The following is an 18677-nucleotide window of genomic DNA, read 5'->3' on the forward strand; positions in this document are numbered from 1 at the left end:
CATACATAGAGCATTTTAGAGATATATAAACATGAAGATCGTGTGTGTGTGTGTGTGTGTGTGTGTGTGGGAGAGAGAGAGAGAGAGAGAGAGAGAGAGAGAGAGAGAGAGAGAGAGAGAAATCACATGAGGTGATGTGGTAAAGAGAAAGAGTGAGACAAGGGGGAGAGAGTGAGAGACATGAGGTAGACATAGATAGATGTAGTGAAAAATAAGGAGGGAGAGAGAGAGAGAGAGAGAGAGATGATTAGAGAGGGCAGGTGATATATATAAGGGGAGTAGGGAGAGATGAGCTAAATAAGAAAAAGAATATATAAGGCCCAAAAGAGATGTAGACAATGATGGGGAGAGGAAGAGTATGATGGATAGTGATAGACAATGACAATAATTATGGAGGGAGAGATGTATATATTTAGAGAAAGAGATGGACAAAGAGAACAACGTAGGGGGGAGTGGGGAGGGTATACATTAATTGGGGGGGGGGGGGGGGTGTAATTATAGAATGGGATATGTGAGAGAGAGTGTGATTACAATTAACCCTAACCCTAGCCCTAACTCTAAGTTATAATTATAATTTAGAGTAATAATATTTATTAATTATAATTTTATTAGCTATAATATGATTAGTAACCCAAAAATTATCTTAACAGCAATAATAAGACAAACCCCAACTCTAACTCTAACTCTAGCTAGATAATTCTAATTTTAAACCTAACCCTAACCCTAACCCTAACTCTAACTCTAACTCTATCTCTAACTTTAATTCTCCCCCTAACCTTAACCCTTTATAATCCTAAATCTAATGCTATTTCTAACCCTAACCCTAATTCTAATCCTAATCCTAGCCCTAACTCTTACCCTAACCCTAAATCTAATTAGGTAACTTTAACCTTAACCCTAATCTAACATTGATCACAACTCTATCTCTAACTTTAACTCTAACCCTAACTTGAACCCTAACTCTAACTCTAATTCTAACTCTAACTCTTATATGAACACTAACACTAACACTACCTCTAATTTTAACTCTGACTCTAATTGTAACCCTAACCCTAATGCTAATCCTAACCATAACCCTAACACTAACCCTAACCCTAACCCTAATGCTAACCCTAACCATAACCCTAAAACTAATCGTAACCCTAACTCTAACACTAATTCTAATCCTAACCTTAATTATAACCCTAAATATAATCCTAACTCTAACTCTAACTCTAACTCCAACCCTTATTTGAACTCTAATTCTAACTCTATCTCTAACCCTAATTCTAACTCTTATTCTAACCCTAACACTAACCCTAACTATATTTGTAACCCTAATTCTAACCCTCACCCTAATTCTTACCCTTACCCTAACCCTAACTCTATCTCTAATCCTAACTATATTTCTAACCCTAACCCTAATCCCAACTCTAACTCTAATTTTAAACCTAACCCTAACCCTAACTCTAACTCTAAACCTAACTATAACTCTAATGCTAACAAGAACCCTAATTCTAATTCAAACCCTATCCCTTACCCTAATTTTCATCCTAATGCTAACCCTAACTTTAACTCTAACCCTAACCCTAACCTTAACACTAACCCTAACCTTAATTCTAACCTTAACCCTAACCTTAACTCTAACACTAACCCTAACCCTAACTTTAACACTAACCTTAACCATAAACATTAATTTGTCCCTAAGTCTAACCCTAAATCTAACTCTACCATAATTGGACTCTAACCATAACCCTAACCCTAACTTTAATCTTGGCTCAAAACTTTTCCCTAACCATAACTCTAGAACCTTAACCCTTACTCAAGTCCTAACCCTAACCCTAACCCTAACCCTGTCCCTACTATAACCCTAACCCTAACCCTAACCATAAGTCTAACCCTAACCTTAACCATGAGCATAACTCTAACCCTAAACTTAACCATAAACATAACTCTATCCCTCACTCTAACCCTAAATCTAACTCTACCATAACTAGACTCTAACCCTAACCCTAACCCTAACTTTAATCCTAACTAAAACCCTAACCCTAATCCTAAACCTAACCTTAACCCTGACTCAAACCCTAACCCTATCCCTACAATAACCCTAACTCGAGCCCTATAATAACCCTAACCCTAAACCTAACCCTTACTTTAATCTTGACTCAAACCCTAACCTTCACTCTAACCTTAACCTTGACTCAAACCCTAACCCTAGCCTTACTATAACACTAACCCTAACCATAACCATAACCATAACTCTAACCCTAACCTTGATTGGATTGAACCAATGTCATTTTCATTATCAATATAAATACCCAAAAATTAACCTTTGTTAAATCAATACACAAATAGATTTTATCCATTTTCAATATTACTCTTAAATGAAATTTAATAAATCCATTTTTTTAGACCAAAAGCATCAAAGTTCTCACCAATAGTGTAATATGATTCATTTAGTTTGGTCTTATAGGACCCCTTTTTTTTGAGGATTCCTCCATATTAATTACTTTTCTAGTAGATTTTAAGATATAAATTAAGTATTTCTACCTTTTGATAAAATTATTTAAATAGATTCAATACTTTTTACTTTTACTTGCTACTATATAATTAATTGCCTTTTATATTATAAATAGTTTAATTGGATTCTTAAATTCTTCTTTTCCATTGTTTTCTTCAAAATTGCATAATACATTACAATTTAAAAATTAGTTAATTTTTTTCTTTCAACATATCCTAGCATTACTGTAACACTAACCCTAGCATTACTATAACACTAACCCTAACCATAACCATAACCATAACCATAACCATAACTCTAACCTTAACCTTAACTATAACCATAACTCTAGCCCTAACCTTAACCATACCGATAACCATAACTCTAACCTTAACCTTAACACTAACCCTAACCATAACCATAACTCTAACCTTAACCTTAACTATGACCATAACTTTAACCCTAACCTTAAACATAAACATAACTCTAATCTGAACCTTAACCGTAACCATAACTCTAACCCTAACCTTAACCATAAACATAACTCTAACCCAAACCTTAACCATAACTCTAACAATAACCATAACCGTAACTCTAGCCCTAACCTTAATCACAACTCAAACCCTAACCCTAACTCTAGCCCTAACCCTAATGCTAACCCTAACCCTTATTCTATCCCTAAGGTTAACATTAACTGTAATGGTAACTTTGTCTCTAACCATATATCTATGTTTGACTATAACATTTTACATTACAATATGTCAAAAAGAAAAATACTTTTTTTAACCATAATCCTAGCCTAACTCTAACCCTAAATATAACCCTAACTGTAAATCTAACTCTACCATAATTAGACTCTAATCCTAACCCTAATCCTTAGTTTAACCTTCACTAAAATAGTAACCTAACCCTAACTCTAACCTTAACCCTGACTCAAAACTCTAACTCTAACCTTAAGCCTTACTTTAATCTAGACGAAAAACCATAGCCCTAACCCTAACCCTAACCTTAACCTTGACTCAAACCCTTACGCTAACCTTAACCCTGATGTAACTCTATACACAACCCTAACTCTAAATATAAACCTAACCTTAACCATCACCCTAAAACTAACCCTTTCTCTACCCCTTTCTCTAACTCTAACCATAAATCCAATTTTAACCCTAACCCTAATCTTAATTTTAACCCTAATTATAACCCTAATTTCAACTCTAACTCTAGCCCTTATTCGAGCTCCATTTCTAACTCTACCTCTAACTCAAACCCTAACTCTAATTTTAATCCTAACCCTAACTATATTTTTAACCTAAACCCTTTTTCTTACCCTCGCCCTTACCTTAACCCTAACCCTAACTCTATTTCTAACCCTAACTATATTTGTAACCCAAATTCTAACCCTAATCCTAACATTAACTCTAACTCTAATTCTAAACCTAACCCTAACTATAACCCTAACAAGATTCATAATCCTAAAAATAACCCTAGCCCTAACCCTAATGCTAATCCTGACTCTAATTGTCACTCTATTCTTGACTATAACTCTAACCCTATCCATAACTCAAACCCTAACAATAGCCCCAACCCTAACCTTAACTATAACTCTACTCTTCAATATAACATTTTATGTAACAATATGCTTAAAATAAAACTAAATTAAAGTGATGCAAATAAACACCATATATAGAATTAAAAATAAAATATTCAAGAATAATTTTATAGTAAGTTTACACTATTACATTTTTATAGTAAGTTTATAGTAAGTTTTGGGCAATGAATTGTATAAGGTTTTAATAATGGATTTGATACTTGTAGAAGGAATATATAGATCTTCTGACTTCAATCATAGAAAGACCACTGCCTCTGCTCATCCAGGCAATAGAGTCAACCTCAATGAATTTTCACATACAACTTTATAAAGTTCTTATGCACTTATACTGCCAACAATTAAATAATCAAGATGCAACACATCAAATATTTATGTCATCTTAAATTAGTCTACATTGAATTTTAACTCCTCTAGTAAGGAGACAAACTAGACACAGATACAAAAACAATTTAATATTTCACAATATATGAAATGATCAAATTTAAAATGCTAAATGACTGGACCACTTATCCAACATTTAAATTGTATACAAAATTCAAAAAATAATTACAAAGGATGATTCATCTGCAGTTTAAATCTCTACACCATTTAGAAATAAATAAAAGAAAAAAAAATTATTATAAAAATAAAATAATTGAATCTATATTACAAAATCATATTATAGCCTTATTCCTTCATACAAGAAGATATTAAAATACTCCTTGAGAATATGTTTTTCAAATGTCTTCGAATATGTATGTTGGATCTATCTTTGAAAAAAAATATCTCTCATTTATATCTTACATTTGTATATTTTGTATAGGTGTGACTTTTGAAACTTATGATATTGTCTTTTCATAACTAATACTGATGGAGATGGAGAAGTATACCAATTGTAGTTTTTTAATGAACCTTATTAATATTTTTAATAAGAATTAAAACTTTGCATTTGTGAATTTGGGATTGCATAGTGTATTTCCGAACTATCAAAATTATTTGATAAATTTTACTTCCGCATATCTTGTTCGCCCCTCTATTAATGTTTGTTTCTTGTTTTGTGGATGAAATATGACATTCATTCAGGATCATGTTGGTTGCAGTCTCCATTAAAAGAGAATTCTTCTGCAATAACAAGAGAAACTTCAAACTGGACGCTTCATTCATCCGAAAAAATTGGCTCTTCACTCCGTTTAAGCTTCATCAGGATTTCCGGGTTTGTGCATCATCGGGATTTCCGGGTTCAACTGGCCTTTCCTCCTTACACAATTTTCAACCAAGACAAAGAAAGTAATGAATGTGTATGTCTATGTTCATTGATTAATGTGAAAGGGAAAAGCCATCAGGAGCTTTCTTTTGCTGATATTATTTTTCCAATGTAATTGAATATATTCATCATCGCACATTAAGTTTCTCTGTGTGTTTGTTCTATGTCGTGATTCTTTGAGCTTGTGATAGAGGGGAGTTTTGGGTGCCGCATCACTAGCCATGGATACCATAACGTACAATCATTTCATTCAGCGAGAACACATCCATGCAGTACATTTTAACGAACACTTGGCATGCATTTCTATACTACCATATTCCGCATACATTATCACAATTGCATCTCATCTCATAATTTAATTCAAAGAGGTTCATATTAAAAGTATTTCTCATAGCTTATATAAAAAAATTAAAAATAATAAATCCAATTTGTTTTAAATGTTTATTAATAAATCTAAATAGAAATTCTAATTAAGCCGAGAGGCTTTCTACAGTGGCAGCAATCTTCAATGTAAACATTTTTTATTTTAAAAAAAAATTGACGTTCATTTACATGTCAAAAAAATAAAATATACATAGACTAAATATAATTATAATTATAATTGTGAAAATTACAGAGAGGAAATGGAAGTAAAAATGAGGCACATCAAGAGTCTCAAATCATTTCCTCATGCTTCTTAGACTCACATAAATATGCAATGATGAAAATAGGTGCCTCAAGAAAGATATCTCTCAGCTTATTTTATATATATATAAAATATATATAAGCGAGTTAGCGTCATTGAGTTTGAATGTATATTGAGAGGGAATGATGAATTGTGTGGTTTACGCCATTTAGAAGGCACGTCATACAAATAATAATTTGACCATTTCTTCAACATCATTAATGTTGAAAGCATTTAATGTTTGAATCATATAAGTTCTATTAAATGAAACAAATCAGAATTCAATTTCCCATAGTTATCATCAATGTTCATATCATATTTCACTTATTAATCATTTGCTAACATTAGAATTTATAAACCAAGATTTATAATATATTTACAAACTATAAAATAAATTCTCTCTAAAAAAAAGAAATATATCATAAAATTTAATAATGCCTTTCCTTTTCTTTCCGTTTCTTTGTTAGGATCATCCTCTGCAGGAATATTGGCCGGATAAATCAACCCTTCTTTTTCGAGTTTACTTACAAATTCCGGATACTTCTCTTCCATTCTCTCAGTAATCTTGTTACTTAATAAGATCGCAGTTTCCCCTCCATCCGGTGGAGCAATCTCACAATAAAAATCTAATTTGTTGGGAAAGTCTTCATACTACATTAGCAAAAAGATGCAACTATACTTAGAAGCATATAACACATATAATCCTGTGCTGTTTTTCAATCATTTTAACTAAAGGTGAGAAAAAACAGGGTTTATTTTCTCAGTACTAAACCAACTTGCCCGTCTGAAAAACAGAAGATCTCACAAGTATAAATCTGATTTTGTAATTAAACTACTGAGTTGAATCACCAATAAACATACCATAGCCATCTCATGGTGGAAATTGATGGGCTCGTGGAGAGGAGCTCCATTTGCTGTAAAAACTCTTCCCTCAACCCTTGTTCTTGAAGCTGCTCCCACGTATGCCTTCTCTTCCCAACCAAACGCCTCCATAACTCCATTAAAATCTGATGCAGATTTAAGAGGAAATCATCTGAAAAGCAACGCTCCCACCTTCTTGAGATGATTGTTGATCCACTCTCTGTTGTTCTGAATGGCGTGGAGAAAGGATTGCAAAGTGTTGCTCTCATCACTCACATCAAGGGGTAACAGAACCATGGGAAAGAGGAACCCATTTTCAGCAATAACTTTCTGGTGGGCAATTTTTCCTTGTTGGAAAGGGCAATCCTGCAACTCTCCCATTTCTGCCTTGTGCTGAAAACATGATTCAACTTCCCTATTAATAAGAGCGTACAGTGAGATTTTCTCGAAAAAGACTTGTTGACCGTCTGTTAAACTTATCTGTATATAGATGATAGATATGGTGATTTGTTGTCATCTTCTTACCCATTTTTCCTCTACTGCGCTGCTGTGCAGATTCCCACTCTTGTGAAGATTCCCACTCTTCTCTAGTTTGCTTGGACTTTAAATTCTCTTGTGTCTGAATCGAATTTTCTATTCACATATAGACTTGTCGACGCTCTATTAAACTCTATTAAACTTATCTGTATAACGATGATAGATATGGTGATTTGTCGTTACCTTCTTACACGCTTTTACTCTACCGCACTACTGTAAAGATTCCCACTCTTCTGTAGTTTGGTTGGACTTTGAATTCTCTTGTGTCTGTATGGATTTTTCTGTTCACTTCTATTTATTTAATCCTCCTAGTCGTAATCTATATTTATTACATGTTATTTATTTAAAGTTTAACTGAAATTAGTAAACAAAGGAAACTCCATGTAGAAAATGAGGTGAAGGATTAGGATTTCAGTTGTAATTTTAACTCATTAAAGTTCATTATGATAGGACTGGATTTATCTTTCTTGTGTCTAAATTAATCTTTTAGTTTGCTATTATTTTTTACTTAGTTATTATAAGGCGGGGATTCTATCTGTACTATATGTTCATTACATTTCACTTATTAAAGTTCACTATCCTTGGATTCAAATGGTCTTTCTTTTGTATTTTCCATCGATTTAAATTGTCTCTCTTTTATGTCTAATTGACTTTTTTATTAATTTTTATTTATTTAATTATTCTAGGGTTAGGGGTTATAATGAACCTTGATTAAGTTGTAGGTATAATAAATAAATAAATTGAATAATTACTAATGATATTTGACCAATGTTATTTTCATTATTAATATGAATACACAAAATTTAGCTTTTGTTAAATCATTAAACAAATAGATTTTATCAATTTTCAATATTTGTATTACTCTTAAATAAAATTTAATAAATCTTTTTTTTTTTATTAAAGGTTGGTTTTTGATAGAGAGCGAGATTTAACAGTGAGAGAAAGCAACGAGATTTAGTAGGGTCTTTAGCAGTATTTTTCCAGATCTCTGGTCTTTAGCGACGCATGGATAGTGACATGTGCCCTAGAGATGTGGATGTAGTTTGTGGAGGAGAAAGATCCTCCACTTTGGTTTGAGTTTTCTCACCTATTTTTCAGTTTTGTATTTACTTCTAATATGGAAACAGGCTCTGATGCCCTGTTAAACTTGATAATGTTATGGTATCACATTTATCTTTTAATTTGCCCTTGGCCTTTGATGCTTCTACCTTGCCCTTTGGTTCTATCACCGCAACTTTAGCTACGAAACCCAATCCTAACCCTTCAATCTTACCTCCAAAAAAGTCTTTTGTTGAAACAATGGCACCAAGCAATCATGGGGTCTCCATTGATGCAAGATTTGTGTAGGTACCTGGAGGCAAGAGATCATTCGAAGAAGCTGAAAACTCTCCCAAAATCTTGACTAAACTTTTTGTCTCTCCCAATGACACTATGCTTAAAGAAATTGCAATGGAGAAGTCTCGGCTCTAACACTGCAATTTTCTTTGCTTGCGTAGGTGTTGAAAAATGCCCTCCTAGGAAGTTTCTGATTGGTTTCATAATTTGTGGAATTTGAAATTAGGTCTTAAAATCTCTTTCTATAGACATGTCTAGAAAGGGCTTTCTATTTTATTTTTTTGGCAGTCATGAGGCTTAGACTGAAGCCCTAAAGCGACAGTATTGGAATGCCAATAAAACCTCCTTTAGGGCTTTGGCCTGGTCACATGATGCGGTCTATGAAGAAATTTTGGCATTGTCTTCACCCAGATGGATTATTATAAAGGAGGTTTGTCCTTTCTTATGGAAATTCCTTGCTCAACTACTTGCACTATTTGGATCCATTATCAGAATCGACGAAACCTCCAGGCTTGTGTCTAATTTGGATGCTAGGGTTTTAGTCTCTCTAAAACTAGGAATTGATATCCCTCATAAACTTACCTTGAAAATTCATGGAGAAACTATTACATGCCCAATTGAAATCCTCAGGGGCCTTAATGCCTATTATTTGTGTAAAAAACAAGGGCATATTCGGAAGAACTACTCGATTATTAATAAGAAGAAGACTGAACCAACTCAAGGGGACGTTGATAGCAACATCCCTAATAACAGTGAACTAGCTATTATTCCCTCTACCTCGAATCCTAATAGGAATGTTGATAAACCTTCTGGTCCTCTCACTAGAAATGGCACTGAAAAAACCTAACACTAATAACTCTATAGTTAATCAACCTAGTAAGATTCAATGCTTTTCCATCTCTAACCAGAGAAACACTTGAGGGATAATGAGGGTTTTCAAGTAGTGAAATACAAGAAACCTAGAAGAAAGAATGCTCAACAATTGGCCCTTGATCAGATCCATGCTACCCCTAAAACTAACCCCTTTGCTACTTTGGCTTCTCCTACTATGTTGATTGAAGATGGACCCTCTGTTGATAGTATGATCTCTAGTAAGAATATTTTGGAAGGCTAGAGCTTAATCCATGATAGGTCTGGTGATGCTACCATGAGCGAGGTCACTATAGACTTGGTTAGTCATCCTAACCTGAGTGTAGTCACCCCTTCTCATGATAGCACCATCAGCGCTCCCATATCTACCCTTAAAGAATTGGATGATGATTTCTTCATTGAAGTCATACTTGCTAACAAAGATCTTGATAATACTAAGTCTCAGAATCAGGCTGTTGCTAAGTTTAATGGGAACCTTGGAAATTCTGATTGCATGATGACCTAGACCTTAGATGGATCTGATGCTATTAGGGATTTTGACTTGATTGGCTCCCAGCCTAACTTTACCCTGTTGTTTAATGGTGACAAAGAGGATGATTCCCTCACAGGATATAATGGCTCTAAGAAAAAAGGTACGCCCTTAGGCTCTAAAAATAAAAAGAATAATGGAGAGATATCGACTCCTCTTACTGGCCCTTCATTGCAATCTTCATCATGAAGTGCATATCTTGGAATATAAGAGGCCTTGAGTCTCCTAATAGGAAATCTACATTAAGAGATTTTTATTGGGGCATAAAAACTTAAAGCTGCTAAATTTTTTCTTAGTTCCTCTCTGGACTTTATTTGGAGGGATGCTATTAAATTTTTTACCAATCATCCTAAAGGGAAAGGTGGTGTTGCTTTACTCATCAATCCTTACTGGGATAAATATATTAACTTAGCTGGTTGCTCCCCTTGTAACCAAGCAACTTGGGTTGTTATTGATTTTGAAGGTTCATTCTTTGGCGTCTATTCTATCTACACTCCTAATGAGGTTAAGGATAGGATCATTCTATGGAATTTATTGTATAATATTCCTACATTTCTTGGATCCTGGCCAGAGACTTTAACATGGTTGAGAACCAAGATGATAATTTTGGTGGTCTTCCTTTTGCCTAGAAACATCAAGAGAAGTTACATTGAGATCATTGTAAACATAAATTTAATTTGTTTGATCCTATGGAAGGGCATAAAAGGGAGGGCATAAAAGGGATACCGCTGGCCTCTGGTACACATGGTATAATTTTCAACAGGGTTCTAAGAGGATTTACTCCAAGCTTGATAGATTCTATGTGAACTCTGATTTTTTCTCATTCTCTCCTAACCAATAGCATTCCCCTGTCTTTGCCTCTTCCTCTACTCTTTCGGATCATCTCCCTATAAGTCCTCTCATTAACATTAGAAATGCTCTTTCTCCTAGCACTCATCATAATGATAAATTTTATCCTTAATACTTCATTGCTTAATCACCAAGATTCTTGTGTTGTTGTTAAGATGGTTAGGTTGTTTAAAATTGTTGATAATTTCTCCTCCCAAGTTAATAGGTGGAATAGAAATGTCTCGTCATGGAGGAAAATTTTCCAAACCCTAGGCCAAAGGAAGGCTAAAACCTATAGAATAGTGGAAAATGTATTAAATAAATGCATTCATCTTGCTGAAATAGATGTGCAAGCTAATCCCACTTCCATTCCTCGTGTTGAATGTGTCTCGGTTGCCAGAGATAAACTAAGGAAATATCAACATATTAAAACCATTGGAGCCTCTATTAGAAGCCATCAACAATGGTTTAAATATGGGGATAAGGGTTCTAAATTCTTCTTTAATTACCTTAGACAAAAGCAGAGTAAGGAGAAAATTCATAGAATTGTGGTTGATAACCAGGAGCTCAGTGATATTAATGACATTGCTGCTGCCTTCGAGAAGTTTTACCAAGCCTTATTCAATTCTGAGGATAGTAACAATGCTAAAGAGCTCAGAAGTAGATGTTAGAAGCTTATTCCCAAGAAAATTACTGAGGATGTTTTCTCCATCATTAGGGCTAGGATCTCAATTCAGGAGATCTTTGATGCTATATCTGCTCTTAAAAAAGATAAAGAACCTGGGCCTGATGGTCTCCCTACTGAATTTTAAAAATCCAATATTGATTGTATTTCCAAGGACTTATTTGACCTATATTCATAAGCCTATGATCATGGCATGCTTGGACATTCTATCAATATGGGGATTATCAAACTTATCCCTAAGAATGGAGATAAGTCACTTATCAAGAATTGGTTGCCAATCACTTTGCTTAATGTTTCATATAAAATTATGGCCAGAGCCTTGGCTTCTCAGCTTGATAATGTTCTTCCTAGGTTCATATGTCCCACTTAGACATGATTTATTAAGGGTCGGTATATTTTAGAGAACCTTGTCACTAGTTGGGAGTCAATGGATTGGGCTAAGACTTCAAATCAAAACTTTGCTATGTTGATTTTAGATTTTGAGAAAGCCTATGACCATGTTGAATGAGAATTCATCTTTTCTATTCTTAAGGCTTTTGGATTCCCTAATGAATTTGTTAGGTATATTCAAGTCTTGCTTAAGGATTCATCTGCTAGAATTGAAATCAATGGTTTTCTATCTAACCCTATACCTCTATCCCAATCCATTCGACAAGGATGTCCCCTTGCTCCTGCTCTCTTTGTCATCACTTCTGATGCCTTGTACTATATCCTCAGAGATAACTTTATTTCTCCCAAAGTTAATGGGATTTCTCTCCCTGATAATTCTAAGCTTCTTAATATCCAATTTGCGGATGATACTTCACTTTTCTTTGAATTATCTTGTATTAATATTCAGCATCTTAATCTTAAACTTGATCTGTTTGAGACCATTTTTGGAGCTTGCATATCCAATTCCAAATATGTTATGCTTGGTTGGAAAGAGGAGCCTCCCAATTTGTTACTCTAGTTTGGATACTCATGGGGTGGACCTAATAAGATTGTTAGATATTTGGGGGTTCCCTTTCCATTTCCCCATCCCTCAAAGACATGTGGATTTGGATTAAGGGTAAAATTGTTAAGAAGCTCTACAAGTGGGATAACAGGGTGTTATCACTTGCTGGTAGAGTCTAGGTGTGTTAGAAAATTTTGTCATCCTATAGTATACACTACTCCTCTATCTAGATGTTTAATAACTATCAAGTGTTTGAGATTCAAAAAGTCATTAGGAGATTCTTATGGTCTTATGGCAAAGGTCATAGGAAGAAACATGTTGTTAAATGGAGTTGGTGTCATATTGCCAAGAACTCTAGTGGCTTAGGCCTAAAAGACCTTAGGATCCAAGGAATTTCCCTTACTGCTGAGTGTATTTTTAAGGCTCTTGATGGTCAAGAACCTTGGAAGATTCTTCTTAGAAACAACATTTAGTCTGGTTATCCTAAACAAGCCAAACATTGGGAAAAATCTTCCTTTTGCTAATCTGATTACTAGGTCCTTCCTTGTCTCTATCCAAGGTTCCCTAGTTTTCAAGTCTATCTAGAAAGCCTAGGAGCTTGTGAGGGGTTTTATCTATAATTCCAACTTTGGTGTCAATATTTCTATTCACAGTGAGTGTTCTATATGGTGGAACTTGCAACATAATGGTAAGCCTCTTGCCATGACTCAAGGTTGTTTAGCGAAATCTTGGAATAGCCTTGGTATCAAGAGCTTTATTGACATGTTGGAGAATGATAAACTTGCTAGTTGGTAGGATATTAGAATCAAGTTTCATCTTCCTATCTCCCATAAATGTACGTATAATTTTGCTGCCAATGCTTGCTGCAATCTTAATCTTCCCTGTAAGTGTGATATGGACTCTCATAAGTTTCTAAATTTTTGTTGGGATGATGGATCTCTCCTACATAAAATTAAAGCTAAAGATATATATTAGGTGCTCAATAAAGACAACTCTTTTATTTCTCACCTTAATACCACTTGGTATATGAACTTGAACTCTCTTGAATGGCAAAAAATTCTTGACAGATTTTGGAAATTGCATATTCCCCCCAAAATCTTACATTTTAAATGGCAACTTCTTCTTGATAGACTTCCTATTAAAAATCATGTTAGTGATACTAAATTTTGTGCTATTTTTAGGGTTCTTGAAAGTTTAAGGCATATAATTTTTACTTGTAAATTTTCTAAGATTATATGGAAGTTTTTCAGAATCTTTATAGCTGATCATGTTCCTATTTTAGATACCATTCTTGGCAACATATCTGGTCTTTAAAAGGACGCTAATTTTTTTTGGAACATTCTCTCCTCTCATATTCTTTGGTTTATTTGGAAATGTAGAAATAAGGACAAATTTCAAGGTGTTGGTGGATCCCCAACTTTGTTTCATTTGAAACTCATACGTTTTAAGATTGTCTCACATATTTGCTACATTATGAAGCTTGAGATGGACAAGCTGAAAAAATTCCTCCATGATGGGCTCACTATGATGTTCTTTTATGAGATGAAGCATGGGCTAGAATTGGCTAGCATTATTGATAACCAGACTTCTTTAGGAAAAGCTCTTAAGGATCTGCTCAAGGAAATACGTGAGAACAGAGGTCCCTTTTTTGATAGACTTGACTTCCTTACTCAACTTCTCGAGCAAAAGAATGTCGTATGGATGGAAGAAGAGCTAGGATGAACAGCTTGGTTCGATGATCATGATTATGTTCTAGAATAGCTTATTTGTCTCCTCTTTATGTAATCTCGTTAGAACTGCTACTTAATGTGTTAGTTGGATGATTTTGGCTGATAGTTGGACTTTGAACTTGGTGGTTGAGGCTTGCCTCACCCCCCTCTTTTGATACTGTACCTTTTTTGTTCTCTTAATTATTTAATTTTAAAAAATAAATCTATTTTTAAACAAGAAGCCAAAAGTGTCAAAGTTCATACCAACAATGTAATATGATTCATTTTGTTTGGTCTTATAGGACCCCTTACTTTTTAAGGCTTCCTCCATATTAATTACTTTTACTTGCTACTATATAATTAATTGTCTTTTATACTAGAAATAGATTAATTGGATTCTTAAATTCTTATTTTCCACTATTTTCTTCAAAATTGCATAATACATTACAATTTAAAAATTAGTTAATTTTGTTCTTTCAACATATCCTTTAATTTTAATAAAACTTGATTCGTACTCTACTTAATTTTTGGAATAAAAATAATAAAACATGTCATATAGTACTTCTTTTAAAATATTTTGTTATAAATAATACATGGTAAGTTTCAATAATAAAAAGGAATACATGCATTTCATAAAATAGTTATATCTCATTTTCCTGAGTGCAAGGCCTGAAGACATCATAAGGGATGAGGCTCAAATCGTGCCTAGGAAAATTTGGCAGCATGGATGCAACTTAGTCCTTGGCTCTTCACCAAAGAGGTTTCAGGCATGCGAGAGCCCATATTGGATTCCTAAATATTGTTTCTAGATTACCTCCATAAAATTAAAAAGTGAAAGCAACAACATTATATTATTTTATAATAGTAAAATAAATATCTCTTGTTTGTAACAATGAAACTAACATTTAAAATTATTTGATTGAGAATAATACTTTAATCAAGACACATCAATATTTTTATCTTTCATTTACTGTATTAGTTAATTAGGATGATTCTATCACAATACACTCCATGTATTGTTCTTTTGTATTTGATTGTGTGTATTTTTATGTCCTCTATGAACTATGTGATCCATTATAACAAAATAAAAGTATGACAAAATGAAAGTTTATCTCTTTTTGTTTATTTAATTTTAATTGTTGTAAAAAATGTTAGACATAACTTCATCTATTATTTTTTTATAATGTAATATAACTATTTTTTAATCTATAGGATACATAAAAATATTAAAATTGAATTAAAATAATTTAATTTAATTAATACAATATACTAGAATTAGTATACTAAGATTACAATTTTTAAAAGCTAATATTAAAATGTTTAAATGATAGGATTAAATAATATAAATAATTAATCACTTTACATTAAATACTATAAATCTCAAATAAAATTATAAAACTTTACAACAATATAAATATGTAATAAAAATAAATTAAGATACTTTAAATAAAAAAGTTGTTGGTGTAATCAAATATTCACCAATTACACTTACTCAAGCTTACTAGTTACTCAATGGTAGGGAAAACTATATCTAGGGGTAGCTAATTCCCATCTTTAACATAACTATTTATACATTAGGGCCAACTATAAGCCTATACCTAGGTGGGTGAACCTATTGATTCGTTCATATAGTACCAATTCCATAGAATACAACATGAATATATACAAAGCTGAAAAAACCTTAATTTTGTTGGCATTAAGATATTATTGCCATTAGTGACAACACTTATCTACATCAGTATAGCCACCAAGCATTCTAGTGTTAACCGAGCTTTGTAGTTCACACCGAGCATTCTAGTGTTAACCAAGCTTCGCAGTTTACACCGAGCATGTACAGTGTATACCAAGCATTCAGTGGCTACCTTGTAGGTTCATCACTTACCAAGCATTCATGAAGCTACCGAGTGAATGAGCAATCCAACAGTGTCTACTGAGTTTACAGTGTTCACCGAGCTTCACAACGCTTACTGAGTGATGAGAGTATAGTGTTTACCAAGTAATGAAAGTATAGTGTTTACCGAGTGAAATCAAGGTAAACGAAGGAGCCAATTTTTTTACCAAGTGACACTATATCTACCGAGTCTCCAATGGTTACTGAGTTCCAAGCTATGTTGTGTGGTTAGTATGGACCAAGCCTCTACTTCTACCAAGTGCATGATGATCCCGAGTAATGCAGTGGATGCCGAGTATCAGAAGGTCACCAAGTCAGCTTGAAGAACTCGAGTTTTCTATTGTTTGGCTGACTCAGTAATGTTTTGTTCACTTGTGTTTTAGCCGACCTTGCAATTGTAATTATTGGAATGGTATATATGTAATGTATTATATTTTTTACCATAGATGCATAAGAGTATCATGAGATACATGTAATGTTTTGAGAAGTGTAAATGTGAATCAACAAAAGAGAAAAGTATTCAGCAAGGTCTACAAGGAGTAGTAAAGATTCATCAGTCACAAGAGGTGATCTATCTCTTAAGGATCTAATCAGCAATCAAGTTGTAAGTAGATCCACTGTTTCATCCTAATAGGTGAATCAATTTTGTAAATCCTTTCAGAGTGTAGACTTAACAGTCTTTTGTATAAATCTCCTAATAGAGTGCATGCTTCAGTGTATGCTTGTAAATCCTCTAACAAGGTGGACCTAGCAATCCTTTGTGCTCCTAACAAGGCAGATCACCAGAAGTGGTCAATGTAAGCCTTAATATGCCAACTTCATACTGCAGTAACGAAGTTTTGTGGGTATCATCCCCACCCCAGTTTTACTTTCTATTTAGAAGGTTTCTGGGTCACCAAATCATTGTATACATGTTTTATAAATGTTTATTCTCTCATAAATGCAGTAGATTAGATGAATGAATGGTGAATAGTATATATGATTAAAATGGTGAATTACTTTAAAGTTTTTGAGGTTACTGATTCATCCCTCCCCTCTTAGTAACCTATCATTTCTTGAATATTTCCAAGAATTGGTATTAGAGCAATTTGGTTCTCAAGACAAAGCTTGATAACTTAAGCAAAGATCAAGGACAATGGAGATATTCAGACTTGACAAAGCTATCGAAAATGAAAAGCTAGATCTGGAAATGGCCATGGCTCAACTCAAAGAAGCTAAGGAGCATCTTTCTCAATCCCTAAAGAGAAGGAAGGAACTTGCAAGACAAATGAATGACCATCAGTATATTGAAGAACTTTTATGATCAAGTAGCTCAAATGAAGTAAATGAGGCTATCAAGGAACTCCTAGCAAAGAATGGCTCTCTGCAGGAAGAGGTAAGAAAGCTTAAAAGAGAACAAGAAATGCAATCAATTAGGCTATGTGAAGTTTTGGAACAGAGCAATAAGGAAAATGAAGACTTAGAGGCAAGAAATAATCAATCCCTTCAGCATGAAGATCTTGTAGATCAACTATCTAATGCAAATGAAGAAGTTATGAATCTGAGATCTGAGAATGAAAACCTGAGGAATGATTTAATCAATGAAAGCCTACAAAGTGACTTAAGATCTGAAAGACAAATCAATGAAATTTTGGAAAATGACCTAAATGTTGAAAAACAAATCAATAAGAGAATAATGAAATCTCAAGCAGACATGAATTAATTAAATCAACAAAGTGAGCAAAATCTTCATAGACAAAAAGGCAAAGCTGGACCTGGTTATAAGGAAGAAGGTGAAACCTCCAAACAAGGTGCCCAAAGGAATTAAAGACCTACTTGTAATCAATGTGGTAAGTTAGGTCATACATCAAACAAATGTTGGAGTAATAGAAAAGCTAAATTCAATGGTAAATGCTACAATTGCAGTCAGCATGGTCATAAGAAACCAAAATTTGAAGGAAATTGTCACAAATGCAAGAAGCATGGTCACAAGGCATTCCAATGCAGATCCAAATCAATCAATCTAGTTGAACAACTTGTTAATGCAATATTTGGATGGGACTACAATACCTAGTACAGATGTCATTATTTCGGAGAATATGGACATATTGATATAAACTATGCCAGGCATCACCTAAGGAAGAAGGACACTACTGTAAGGTGCTATACATGCACTAAACTCGGTCATATAGCTAAAAACTTCATGAACATAGGAAGAGTCAAAGAAGAAAAGAAAAATAAAGCTGATAACATTTGAAAGCAGATGAGGCAATAGTGGATTCCAAAATATACCAAGCAAGATAGTTCAAATGATGGCAATGTCACTCAAAGAGTGGGTGACTCCACCATTTCCAATTAGATTCATAAAGGACAATATGGAATTGCATCTTCTAATGATATCTCAAGCAGTTCCAAAATAAGAGAAAGTAAAATGATCAAATCAGTATTCCAGATACACAAGGATCAAAGAAAGCGTATCTTTTGTCGAGTTGCATCTACCAAGGAAAGTCGGTTAAAGACCTTGCTG

The 18677-nt window shown here is 33.8% G+C and overlaps 1 protein-coding gene and 1 pseudogene across 2 annotated transcripts in view; both read right to left on the bottom strand.

Moving 5' to 3' along the window:
* The window catches only part of LOC149544436 (clavaminate synthase-like protein At3g21360), a 118251-nt gene that overhangs the window by 3578 nt on the left and 95996 nt on the right, over positions 1-18677 (bottom strand). The gene's annotated exons all lie outside the window — the stretch shown is intronic.
* On the bottom strand, positions 5544-7366 carry LOC149544438 (clavaminate synthase-like protein At3g21360 pseudogene; annotated as a pseudogene). Its single transcript, XR_016355117.1, has 3 exons — positions 6854-7366; positions 6431-6643; positions 5544-5636 (listed from the first exon to the last, which is right to left on the bottom strand). The product of XR_016355117.1 is annotated as a clavaminate synthase-like protein At3g21360 pseudogene (transcript).

Source organism: Cupressus sempervirens, chromosome 8 (assembly GCF_028749045.1).
Source record: "Cupressus sempervirens isolate cs-2001-9-10 chromosome 8, ASM2874904v1, whole genome shotgun sequence".
NCBI classification, from domain to species: domain Eukaryota; kingdom Viridiplantae; phylum Streptophyta; class Pinopsida; order Cupressales; family Cupressaceae; genus Cupressus; species Cupressus sempervirens.